Genomic DNA, 13,015 nt, shown 5'->3' with positions numbered 1-13,015 from the left:
AGATCTCTCTGGATGAAGAAGATAAGGAGAAGACAGTCTTCATCTGCTGTGACGATGCTGCCCATGGGAGCCAGCTGAGGTCACTCAATCAAGGTGAACTGTAAACCAAACAGGGCAAACAAACCCCAGAAGCTGGTGGTTATTCCATTACTTAGATTTACCAACCAGCACAAAACAGCTTCTACAGTACCTCACTGGTTACTTAGAAGTCCAAACAACGCAGATCCCTTAAAGTGCCCAGCCTCAGGCCTCCATCCAGACACACATGTCAAACATATGACGATGATTCCTGAAAATCTTATCTCATCATAAAGAAGATAAGGTTCTTCCAATCCCAAAGGATCAGCCACATACCCAGGTCCAATTATAACTTAGATCTTACCCAAAATACACGCTATAGCCAATTCTTATTAACTAAGCTAAAATGTATTAAAAAAGAAAAGAGAGAGAGTGTTGATTAAAAGATCAATATACATGCAGACTTGAATTCAGTTTCTGAGGTTCAGATGCATAGCAGAGTTGAGCTTGTAGTTGCCAAAAGTAATTTTAGAAATAGCCCATAGGTTACAGTCCAATGTCCATATTCAGGATGGCTCCAGTCAATGACTGGGGATCTCAATACTTGTGGCTTAAGGTTTCCCCCTCTTGAAACCCAAAGCATATCTGAAATGAAGCAGGATTGTGTCCCAGGGTTCTTGTACATTTCCAGTAGCCTTTTGGCCTGAGAAAACAATAGGCTTAACTTCTTCTCCCAAACATCCTGGCAATTAGCACAGAGTAATTTATCCATTAAACAGTTCAGATACAGGTGACCACAATCTTCAAAGAGACACATAGATAATAATACTATTTCATTGAAGTATCATCATAAATGTTAATATTCCTTTTTTGATCTTTGAGTTAAAACTATAGCAATAGACAAGACTTGTTTGCTTACATCACAAGACCTGAGCAAACATCTACTCTTCTACCTCTAACACTGCAGACTTGCATTTCAAAGCTCTATTCATTTACATATCTTCCTAATCAGTCCTTAAGGTTCACCCACGGGTCAGGTCAGTCGGTGAGGTGAGTTAATTAACTCTTTCTGGCCTTGTCATCTTTGAATGAGATTATATTACACTCATAATGTCACATCTGCCCATTAAGGTTTTATCAGTTTGAATGCATGCCCCAAGGAATTTCTGGAGCACCGGCCACATTTCAATGTCTTATGGAGAAAGTTGTGGGAGACATGAATTTACTGCAAGTGTTAATTTATTTGGATGACCTGATTGCGTTTGGAAGAACCTTGGAAGAGTATGAAGAAAGACTTCTTAAAATGCTTGATAGGTTGGAGGATTATAGTTTCAAGCTTTCAATTGACAAATGCCAGTTCTGCAGGACCTCAGTGAAGTATGTGGGTCACATCGTGTCCCAAGAGGGTGTGAGTACTGATCCTGATAAAATAGAAGCACTCACTACATGGCCGTGTCCAAGTAACTACCCAGGACTCAAGACTTTTCTTGGGTTTAGTGGCTGCTACCGCAGATTTGTGAAAAACTACGCTACAATTGTAAAATCTCTGAATGATCTTACTAGGGGATACCAGTCCAGCAAGAACAAACCTAAGACCAAGAAAAACGGGTCCCCTGTGCAGAGACACTATGGCCCCTTTGAACCATTTGGGCCATGGTGGTATGAGAGATGTGAAAGGACTTGTCAAGAAATCATTACTTGCCTACCTCATGCCACGGTCCTGGTCTTTGCTGACCCAAGGCAAGCCATTTATCCTGCATACTGATGCTAGTTTGGAGGGTCTGAGAGCAGTACTGTACCAGGAGATGAAAGGCCAGCGTAAACCTGTAGCCTTTGCCAGCCGAGGACTGTCTGATAGTGAAACACACTATCCCACCCACAAACTGGAGTTCTTGGCCTTGAAATGGGCCATCACTGAGAAATTTCGAGACTACTTGTATGGTGCTAAGTTCCACGTATGGACAGACAACAACCCACTGACCTATGTGTTAATGAGTGCTAAGCTGGATTCTACAGGGCAAAGATGGGTGGCCGCTTTGGCTAGCTATGACTTCAGCATTCAATACCGATCAGGGAGAAGCAATGTAGATGCAGATGCATTATCCAGACATCCACAGGTACCAGGAGTTGCTGTGATACCAACAGATGGAGTGAGAGCTATTTGCAGTGTGAGTCGCCAAGAGCCAGAAGTGCATGAGAGCCTTCATCTATGTGCTACAGAAGCTTTGGGCCTGCCCCCTGAATGCGTGCCTTCTGCTTCAGTGAACTATATTGCTTTGGACCAATCTCCTTTGCCCATGCTCAATGCGGTTGACTGGCAGGAAGCCCGGCTGCAAGATATTGACATTCGTGATACATTAGTTGCCAAAAGGGAGAGGCGAGGCCCAGCTGCGGTTGTCCCACCTAACCCGGAGGGCAAACTACTATTGAGAGAATGGACCAAACTAAAACTGATTCAGGGAGTGCTACACCGCATGACCACAGACTCTCTAAAAAGCAACAGAATCAACTAGTGCTGCCGAAAGAGTACAGAGCCCCGGCCATGAGAGCCCTGCATGATGACTTTGGACATTTAGGGATGGAGAGGACCCTGGAACTTATTTGCAGTAGGTTCTATTGGCCTCAAATGGCTGAAGATGTTCGCAGGAAATGTGAGACCTGCGCTCGATGTGTTCAAAGGAAAACTCTGCCCACGAGGGCTGCATATCTGAAGAACATTACTAGCAACAAACCTATGGAGTTGGTTTGCATTGATTTCTGGTCTTTAGAAGTGGACAAGAGGAATATTGGGAACATTCTAGTAGCAACCGACCATTATACGCGATATGTGCAGGCATATCCCACACGTGATCAGAGGGCCATCACTGTCGCTCGAGTACTGTGCGAAAAATATTTTTCAGTTTATGGATTCCCGCCCGGATACACTCGGATCAGGGACGAGACTTTGAGAGTCACCTTCTGAAGGAGGTGCTGAGGATAGCAGGAATTAAAAAGTCGAGGACAACGCCTTATCACCCGCAAGGTGACCCTCAGCCAGAGAGGTTTAACTGAGCTCTATTAGATATGTTGGGCACTTTGCGACCAGAGCAGAAGGCAACCTGAAGCCAACATGTCACATTTCTGGTGCATGCCTACAAAGCCACAAAGAACAATGCTACGGGAGTCACCCCATATCTCTTGATGTTTGGGTCAGAATCACGATTACCCATAGACCTGTGCTTTGGTGTAAACTCATCAGCAATATGTATCCTGACTAAGAGAAAAGCTGCGGGATGCTTATCACTTAGCTACATCTGCAGCACAGAAGAACGCAGACTGCAACAAGCATCAATATGATGCTAGGGTATGTCTGCAAGAGCTCCAGCCAGAGGATAGAGTCCTGCTGCGAAATTTGGGTATTGCTGGCAAACATGTGATAGCTGACAGATGGAAGGCAATACCTTACTTGGTGATAGAAAAGCTAGGAGACCTGCCTGTCTACAAGATCAAACCTGAAGAGGGTCCAGGGCAGACAAAGACCATCCATAGAAACCTTTTGCTCCCTGTGGGGGAATTGGTAGGCACCCCTTATGAGATGGGCCACAACAGGACGACCAGGCAGAACGAAGATTCTGTACCAAAGCCACCTTCCAACGTGGACAGCCGGCCCCCTGCAGCTAACTACCCTTACGCAGCACATCTGAGAGTGAGTCTGAGGAGGAAGACACAACCATAATGTATCCTGGGATGAAGACAAGATTTCAGTCTCAATCAGCTGAATCAAAAGAGAGCACCTCCTCTTCCACACTAAACCCCATGGCAGAAGTATTTAGGCCCATTAATGACACCTCTGAGCCACTGGTGGAACCCCCGTGTGATGACACAAACAGGTTATTGGACAATGGAGACATACAGGTGGAGGATGTCCTGAGCACCTTCGACCCTCCACTGTTAGAACTAGAAATGCAAGGGCCTATGGCAGTATCCAAGGGAACCTCACAGGAAACCTCTCCATCCGTCGCTCAAGAAGATATCCCCCTTACCACAGCAACAGAGATTCTCAATAGGCGAGACAGGGCAATAAGACCAGTAAAACGGTTAACTTATGATGTACCTGGGGTGACTGGTGAGGAGCCAATACATTCAACACACAGGTTTTTGGAAGCTAAAGTGGGCTATCTGAGGCCCTTTGGAGGGGACCAGTGAGTTGGTATAGTAGGGAATGTGATTTGTCAGGGCGACATATTCTCGGCTGGGGGGAGGATGTAAGCAGAGTCAGGATGAGCTCTAGCCTGACATCTGATGGTGAATTATGGTAAGTGTGGAAAAGAATTTCAGGGGCTGATCATGTTTGCATAGTCACATCCACCCCGCCTAGCATAGCCCACGGCTGCCTAAAATGGTCACTGTGACAGCTGTGGGATCCCCAATTTCTGTGTTATTGGGGCAGGAGGAATAAAGTGTTGTCACCCTGATTATGTGAATGAGGAACTATGAAACTGTTTTATGACAGAAGGTCTCATCAGCAATTAAGGTCCACTCACTAGACAAGAGTCATGGGTGCCAAAACCCAGTGAATTGAGAGAGGTTGGGGACAGGTGTGTGCCCTTGATGGTGTGGGCCCTTTTTGAGGGTGTGGCATACCAATTGCACCTCCTTCTCTCTCTCCACTCTTGAATAGCAGAGCTATTTTGATTCTATTAGGAGTCTAGCTAGAGGGTGCTGTGCTGAATTCACTTTGACCCCATGGTGCACCAGCACTGGGGCTCTACTACTACAAGCTAAAATCACTAAAAGAGCTAAAATTACTGAGCTGAGATCACTGAGTGCTGTGTTAACTAGTGGGGGAGCCTGAAGATATATTGCTAAGCGGCTGGCAAAGCAGTTTGCAGGACGGTTGGAGCGGTGAGTATAGCAGAGTGGAGCTTAGTGGTTTGTGGGGACAGCTGGAGTGGTTCATGGGACAGCTGGTGGAGAGAAGCAGTATGTGGGACGGTTGGAGCAGCCCACGGAATAGCGAGTGGAGCAGAGCGGAGCAGTTTGTGGGAAGGGCTGGAGGAGCGGAGCAGAACTATTTGTGGTGAAGGCTGCAAACAGATCTCCACAGAGAGGTGGGGCTATCGGCCTCGGCCCATGTAAGGTACCCCTTTACACCCTGTGTGCCCCCCACATTTCCACCCAGGCTGCAGGGGGTGGGGGTAAAACTCTGCAGATGAACTTTTGAACTCTGGAGTGGCACTGACCAGGGACAGAGACTTTTGGGGTTGTTCGACTTTGGAGTGATTTGGACTTAAGACCCTGAGGGGAAAAGGACATTGCCAAACGTACTTGGAGGTGGATATTTTGCTCATGGTTTGTGTTATAATTCTGTTTGTGGTGTTTCCCCAATGTAATGCTGCATTGTTTCCCTCCTTTATTAAAAGGATTTTGCTACACTCGGACTCCATGCTTGTGAGAGGGGAAGTATTGCCTCCTAGAGGCACCTAGGGGGTGGTATGTAATTGTCCCAGGTCACTGGGTGGGAGATCGAGCCGGTTTTGCGTTGTGTTATTGAAACGGAACCCCTGGATACTGAACCCAGCCCTTGTTGCTGCCAACTCAGAGGGGCAGAAGAGTTACACCCACTTACCTCAGGGCTTTGGTCTCCTTCCCCCAGTGAACCTAGTTTAAAGCCCTCCTCACTAGGTTAGCCAGTCTGCTTGCGAAGATGCTCTTCCCTCTCTTCGTTAGGTGGAGTCCATCTCTGTCTAGCAATCCTCCTTCTTGAAATACCATCCCATGGTTGAAGAATCCAAAGTCTTCTCTCCGACACCACCTGCGTAGCCATTCGTTGACTTCCACAATTTGACGATCTCTACCCAGGCCTTTTCCCTGCACAAGGAGGATGGACAAGAACACCACTTGCCCCTCAAACTCCTTTAGCCTTCTTCCCAGAGCCATGTAGTCTGCAGTGAACTGCTCAAGGTCATTCTTGGCAGTATCATTAGTGCCCACGTGGAGAAGCAGAAAGGGGTAGCGATCTGTGGGCTTGATGAGTCTTGGCAGTCTCTCTGTCACATTGTGAATCCTAGCTCCTGGCAAGCAGCAGACCTCTCGGTTTTCTCAGTCGGGGCAGCAGATAGATGATTCAGTCCCCCTGAGGAGGGAGTCCCCAACCTCCACCATCCTCCTCCTTCTCTTGAGAGTGGTGGTCATGGAACCCCCATCCCTAGGACAGTGCATCTCATGCCTTCCAATCGGTGGAGTCTCCTTCTGCTCCCTTCCCTCAGATATATCATCTAGTCTACTCTCCACATTAGTACCTGTGGAGACAACATGAAAACAGTTGCTCATCTGTATCTCCATTGCTGGTACATGGACGCTCCTCTTTCTTCTTCTGGAGGTCACATGCTGCTATATTTCTTCATTGTCCCTCTCTCCCCTCTGTACAACCTGTTCCGATTCTTCAGAACATTGTGTCCATAGAAGCATATCCTGACGTCTGTCCAGGAAATCTTCATTTTCTCTTATGCAACGCAGGATTGATACTTGTTGCTCCAGACATTGAGCCTTCTCTTCCAATATGGAGACCAGCTTGCACTTTGTACAGACAAAGTCGCTTCTGTCCTGTGGAAGAAAGAGAAACATGGCACAACCTGTGCAGGTTACAAAAGCTGAATGCTCACCTTCCATAATTTCTTCCTTCTAAGAGCTTCCTCAGCTGTTGCAGCAACTCACAGAAGCCCAGGAGATGAAAGCCTCAGTGGGCTTTCCCCAGGCTCACTCCCAGGCAAACTCCCTCTGTTAGCCTCTGCTGTTTGCCACTCAGCTGGTTCATTGGTGACTGCCTTTTTATAACAGTCATGCCCACTCAAGGCCCACCTGGAACAAAGCACTCCCAATTCACACTTTTCAAACAAACAATCAAACGGTCAAGCACACAGTCAAACTGAAAAACTGTCCCCTGCAACAGACACTCAGATGCTCACCAACACAGACCCCCTAATGCAGCACTTAGCATACCTCCTCTTGGACAGATCCCAGGCAAACTCCTTCTGTTAGCCGCTGCTGTTCACTGCTGAGCTGGTTTACAGGATAGCTCAATGGTTTGTACATTGGCTTCCTAAACCCAGGGTTGTAAGCTCAATCCTTGAGGGAGCCATGTAGGGCAAAAATCTGTCTGGGTATTGATTATGCTTTGAGCAGGGAGTTGGCTTACGTGGTCTCCTGAAGTCCCTGATATTCTATGAATCTCAGTGGGCCTGGAATACCCTGTTCCTTCATTAACACCACATAATCACTTCAGGGTGAGCAGAGTTTATTTTCCCCTTCTGCATTGTATCAGCAGCTCTTGGGATGCATCCGCTAGAAGAACCCACAGCTCAGGCTGCCCCATCTGCTTGAAGTCAGTCACCAAGAGGTACCCAGAAGTGAAGGCTAAAAACTAAGAGCCAGGTCATGAGCTTGTGTCAATCATTACACTTCCATTGAGTTCATGGTAGTTTGGACTATTTATGCCAACTGGGAATCTGGGCCTTTGATTTCCGTCGAGCGACGTCAATTTACATCAACAGGGGATCTAGCCTGTTACACGGTTATAAATCCATATTTTTTGCCTGCCAATCTGATCTGAAGCTGATTCAAGAGTTCTGAACCAGTCCACACTTTCTTAGCTCTCTGCCCAAGGGGTTTAATTACAAGTGTAACTTCTATTGGTGATGGAGAATGGTTCAGTCCCACTAGGGACAGAATTTTGCACAGTTTTCAAGTATCTGATCTTCAACTTCTGTTGGGATGATCAGCCCAGAATCTTTTCTTTCTTTCTTTCTTTCTTTCTTTCTTTCTTTCTTTCTTTCTTTCTTTGCCATTACATTAATTTTTCTCTTGCTACAGACAGCACTAAACTAAAAATCTCAGTGTAGTGCATATGCAGTGCTGGATGACTTTTTAAAAATATTTAATTCACTGTGGTTGCCCAGCAGATGTAAATTGGCTGTAGCTCCTTTGGAGTCAATAGGCCCTGCTGCCTGTTCTGCAGAGTGTTAATCGCCCACTTCATTTTAATTGCCCACTTCATTTTAAGTGGTCTTCTACAACATGTGTGATTCCCTTATGCATAACAATCTGTCCCCCCTTCTACTGATCTTGGACACCATGATTCTCTTCTCCAGACCAGAGGAAGAGCTCTATGAAGCACAGAAGCTTGTCCCATCCACCAACAGAAGTTGGTCCAATAAAAAATGTTACCTCACCTTCTTTGTCTCTCTCAAAATCTTGCAGGATGGGAAACACCTTTCCCACCCAGCTGCTCTCTTCAAGTATTCTTCCCTGCTCGGTGCCTGGTTACCCTGTAGATCTAGATAACAATACAACTTAGCTTTAGATCTCAGAGTGATTTATCAAGCAGGGTCAGTACACCGGACCCTCACTTGAACACGGGGTTGGAATCAGTGTGCGGTACCGTGTTAATGCAGGGCCCACGTTACCATGACTCCTAATGAGAGTAATTAAATTTGGGAGCCATGGACAGGACTGTGTTCAAAGCGAATTCACGCTATATAGGCATGTGTTCTAGTAAGGGTTTGCTGTATTATCATCCTCATTTTTCAGATTGTACAGACAGGGGAAGTGACTGGCCAGAGGTCACACAGCAGCTCTGAGGAATATAACCTAGGTGTCATGAGTCCCAGTCCCTTAGGGTATGTCTACGTAGGGATAAAAACCCTGTGGCATGGCTGCAGCAGGCCTGGGTCAGCTGACTTGGGGTTGCAGAGCTTGGGCAGTAGGGCTAAAGATTGCTGTGTAGGATCCCAGAGCTCGGACTCTAGCCTGGGTCTGAATGTCAGCACAGCAATTTTTCAGCCCCGGAGCCCGAGCCCCATGAGGTCGAGTCAGCTGACTCAGGTCAGCCATGTTTTTTTTAACCCTGTGAAGACAGACATTATTAATGTTGCTCCCTCTGGTCATGTAGCAGTTGTGACACTTACAGGCCAGCTCAGGTCAGAGCAATAGGCCAATTCATTTGTTTGTTGTTAGGGCTTCCCCTACCCAACCTTGGTTCTTGTCACGCAAGCAGAGAGCAGAGAGCCAGAGTCCAAAATGCAGGCAATGCAATGTTTATTGCGGTTAACAAGCAAGCATAATCACAGCTTTTTACACCAGTAAAGCTTCCTCTCCCTCCTCCTTTGTAGTGGGCTTAATTATACCTGTAATGTATGTCCCTGGTACCACCCTTGCAATGTACAGTCCTATTCCATTTTGGAGGGTCTTGGATCTGGGGACTTCCATACCATCTCCTTTGTACCACATGGGAGAGGAAGGGAGTGAGGTTATGCACTGGTCAGGGTTACCTTTTTCACTGGTTTTCAATTATCCTTATAACTCCCCCACAGCCTTCTGGCCCTTCCCAGCTGGTTACTTGACCTTGTCTTGAGAGAGGAGTCAGACACCCGTCATTTATACACTGTATATTAAAATCCCACCATTTCCAGCAAAACTGAACTCTATTTCTTGTTTTTCCTCTTTGTACTAAAAAAACCCATCTGGCTATAGGCAGAAGCAACACACACGGTTTTGTTTGTTTGTTTGTTTGTTTGTTTGTTCCTTGTTTACATATGTTGATACAGGTATAAGACACAAACAATTATATTTTAAAAACCTCAAAATTCAACTGGGCAAACAAAACCCAAAATTCTATCTCAGGTAAATAAACAGGCCTACATACTATATTACTATCACTATCGTGTGACTATCAAAGAAAAGTTAAGTGTACTAATTCACTCAAGTGTTATTTTAGTTCAGAGGAAATGGGACTGATATTGTCTTCACTTATCTGTAACCTGTTGAATGCTATCCCTTTACGTTATGTATATCACTGTACTTAATTAACCCTAGATCAAAAGTATAAATGTACTTGTAATTTGAACTTCATGAAAACTAACAAAGGATGTAATTACATTTGCCCATCAAATGCGTTTGGAGCCTTGGAAATGTAAATGAAGAACATGCTAACTTCAAAGCATGGCTCATTGTGTTAGACAAAGGGAAATCTACAGACCCAGTCTGCCTTTAGTGAACAGAGGAAAGGGAAGACAGCTATAAGAATGGATCCAGGGAATGGTTCTGTATCTCGGCGCTGTTTGGACACTTTCAGGGAACATTCCAGCTGCAAGACAGAGGCCTGGTCTACACTACGAGTTTAAACTGAATTTAGCAGTGTTAAACCAATTTAACCCTGCACCCGTCCACACAACGAGGCCCTTTATATTAATATAAAGGGCTCTTTAAACCGGTTTCTGTACCCCTCCCCGATGAGAGGAGTAGCGCTGAAATTGGTATTGCCATGTCGGATTAGGGTTAGTGTGGCCGCAAATCGAAGGTATTGGCCTCTGGGCGGTATCCCACAGTGCACCACTGTGACCGCTCTGGAAAGCAATCTGAACTCAGATGCACTGGCCAGGTAGACAGGAAAAGCCCCGTGAACTTTTGAATTTCTTTTCCTGTTTGGTCAGCGTGGAGAGCTCACCAGCACAGGTGACCACGCAGAGCTCATTGTTACAGGTAATAATGCAGTCTTCTGAGAATTGAAAAAGAGCTCCAGCATGGACTGCACGGGAGGTACTGGATCTGATCACTGTATGGGGAGAGGATTCTGTGCTAACAGAACTCCTTTCCAAAAGACGTAACGAAAAAACATTTGAAAAAATTTCCAAAGCCATGATGCAGAGAGGCCACACCAGGGACTCACTACAGTGACGTGTGAAAGTTAAGGAGCTCAGATAAGCCTACCAGAAAACCAAAGAAGCAAACAGAAGGTCTGGGGCAGGGCCAAAAACATGCCTTTTCTACGCTGAGCTTCATGCAATTCTAGGGGGGGTCCGCCACCACTAGCCCACCCCTGTCCATGGATTCCGAGGTGGCGGTGGTAATCTCAGCCATGCCTGAGGATTCTGTGGGCAGGGAAAAGGTGGAGGAGAAAGAGGAGGATGAGTTTGCAGAGAGCACACAGCACACCGTTCTCCCCAATAGCCAGGAGCTTTTTCTCACCCAGACGGAACTACCCTCCCAGCCCTCCCAAGCCACTAGCCCAGACAATGAAGCCATGGAAGCGACCTCTGGTGAATGTACCTTTGTAAATATAAAACATGGTTTAAAAGCAAGCCTTTTTTAATGATTGATTTGCCCTGAGGACTTGGGATGCATTCGCAGCCAGTACAGTTATTGGAAAAGTTTGTTAACATGTCTGGGGATGGAGCGGAAATCCTCCAGGGACATCTCCATGAAGCTCTCCTGGAGGTACTCCCAAAAGCCCTTGCAGAAGGTTTCTGGGCAGGGCAGCCTTATTCCGTCCTCCATGGTAGGACACTTGACCACGCCATGCATGTAGCAAGTAATCTGCTATCATTGCACGACAAAGCCTAGCTGCGTATGGTCCCGGTGATTGCTGGCATTCAAACAACATCCGTTCTTTATCTCACTGTGTTATCCTCAGGAGAGTGATATCATTCATGGTAACCTGGTTGAATTCAGGAATTTAATTAAGGGGACAGAGATGGCCATTCCTACTGGGCTGTTTGCCTGTTGCTTAAAAGAAATCCTTCCTTGCAGGTAGCCAAGCAGGGGAAGAGGAGTGGGAGGGGAATGGCGCTGAGCTTTTTTTGCCTTTGACTAGCAGTGATCTTCCCTGCTACCAGCCACGCGGTGCGGGGGGGAAGGAGGGTGATTAGCAGTGATCTTCCATGATACCAGCCACGCGGTGGGGGGAAAGGTAAAGTGATCATCCCAGAGAATTGGATGGGGGAGTGGTTTCTGCTGCTGCATGTTAACAGGAAAGAAGCAGCACTGAATGGGATTTGCTTGGTATTTGGGAAAGGAGGGCACTGTGTATATGAAGGCTGCAGAAGCCGAAAGACAATGGCTTACCATGGACTCATGCAAGCTGAATTCTGCTGGCCGGACCTCCCTCTGTGAGATCTCTAACACCAGAGCCGCAGGCACTCAATATTAAGATGCAAAATGCGACCTTGTAGTGAGATCACATGTGCTGTAAGGTGAATAGTGTTGTTCACCGTGAAAGAGATAAGCATTGTTCTGTAAAATGTATCTTTATAAATGCTTCTCCCCCTTTTTTCCCTCCGTCATGCAGCTGCAAATTTTTCAAGCCTCTCTACTCCACCCGAAGGCTATCTCAGATAAGGAGACGGAAAAAAAAGACGGGAGACAAAATGTTCTCAGAAATCGTGGAAGTGACCCGCAATGAAAGAGCTCATCTGAATGAGTGAAAGGACGTGGTATCAAGTTACAGGAAAGATGGCAGTGAACGTGAGGACAGGAAGGACCAACGTGAGGATAGGAGGGACGAACGTGAGGAGAGGAGAGACGCTTGAGATGAGAGGTGTTGGCAGGAAGATCAGTGGTGGCAGGATGCAACACTGGGGCTGCTGCGTGATCAAACTGACATCCTCCAATGTCTGGTGGAGATTCAGGAACAGCAACAGGGTCAAAGAGTGCCGCTGCAGCCCCTGTGTAACCACCCTCACCACTCACCATGTTCCATATCTTCCTCACCCAGACATGTAAAAATGCGTGGGGGAAGGCTTCGTGCACCCTCCCACTCCACCTCCATGGACAGCCCAACCAAAAGGCTGTCATTACTTTGAAATTTTTTTAATGGCCTTTTCCTTCCCTCCTATCCTCCTCCCAAACCACACCTGGGATACCTTGTCAGTTCTATCCCTCTTTTTATAATGACTTAATAAAGAATACATGATTTTTAAACGATAGTGACTTTATTTCCTGAAGCAAGCTGTAATCGAAGGGGGAGGATGGGTTGCTTACAGGGAGTTCATCAAGGAGAAACAAACACAGCAGTCACACAGTACCCTGGCCCGTGATGAAACTAGTTTTCAAAGCTTCTCCGATGCGCACTGCTTCCTGGTGTGCTCTTCTAATTGCCCTGGTGTCTGACTGCATGTAATCAGCTGCCAGGTGATTTGCCTCAGCCTCCTACCCTACCATAAAGGTCTCCCCCTTACTCTCA

This window comes from Gopherus flavomarginatus, unplaced genomic scaffold (genome assembly GCF_025201925.1).
Source record: "Gopherus flavomarginatus isolate rGopFla2 unplaced genomic scaffold, rGopFla2.mat.asm mat_scaffold_34_arrow_ctg1, whole genome shotgun sequence".
Classification (NCBI taxonomy): Eukaryota; Metazoa; Chordata; order Testudines; family Testudinidae; genus Gopherus; species Gopherus flavomarginatus.
This window is presented reverse-complemented; position numbering follows the sequence as displayed.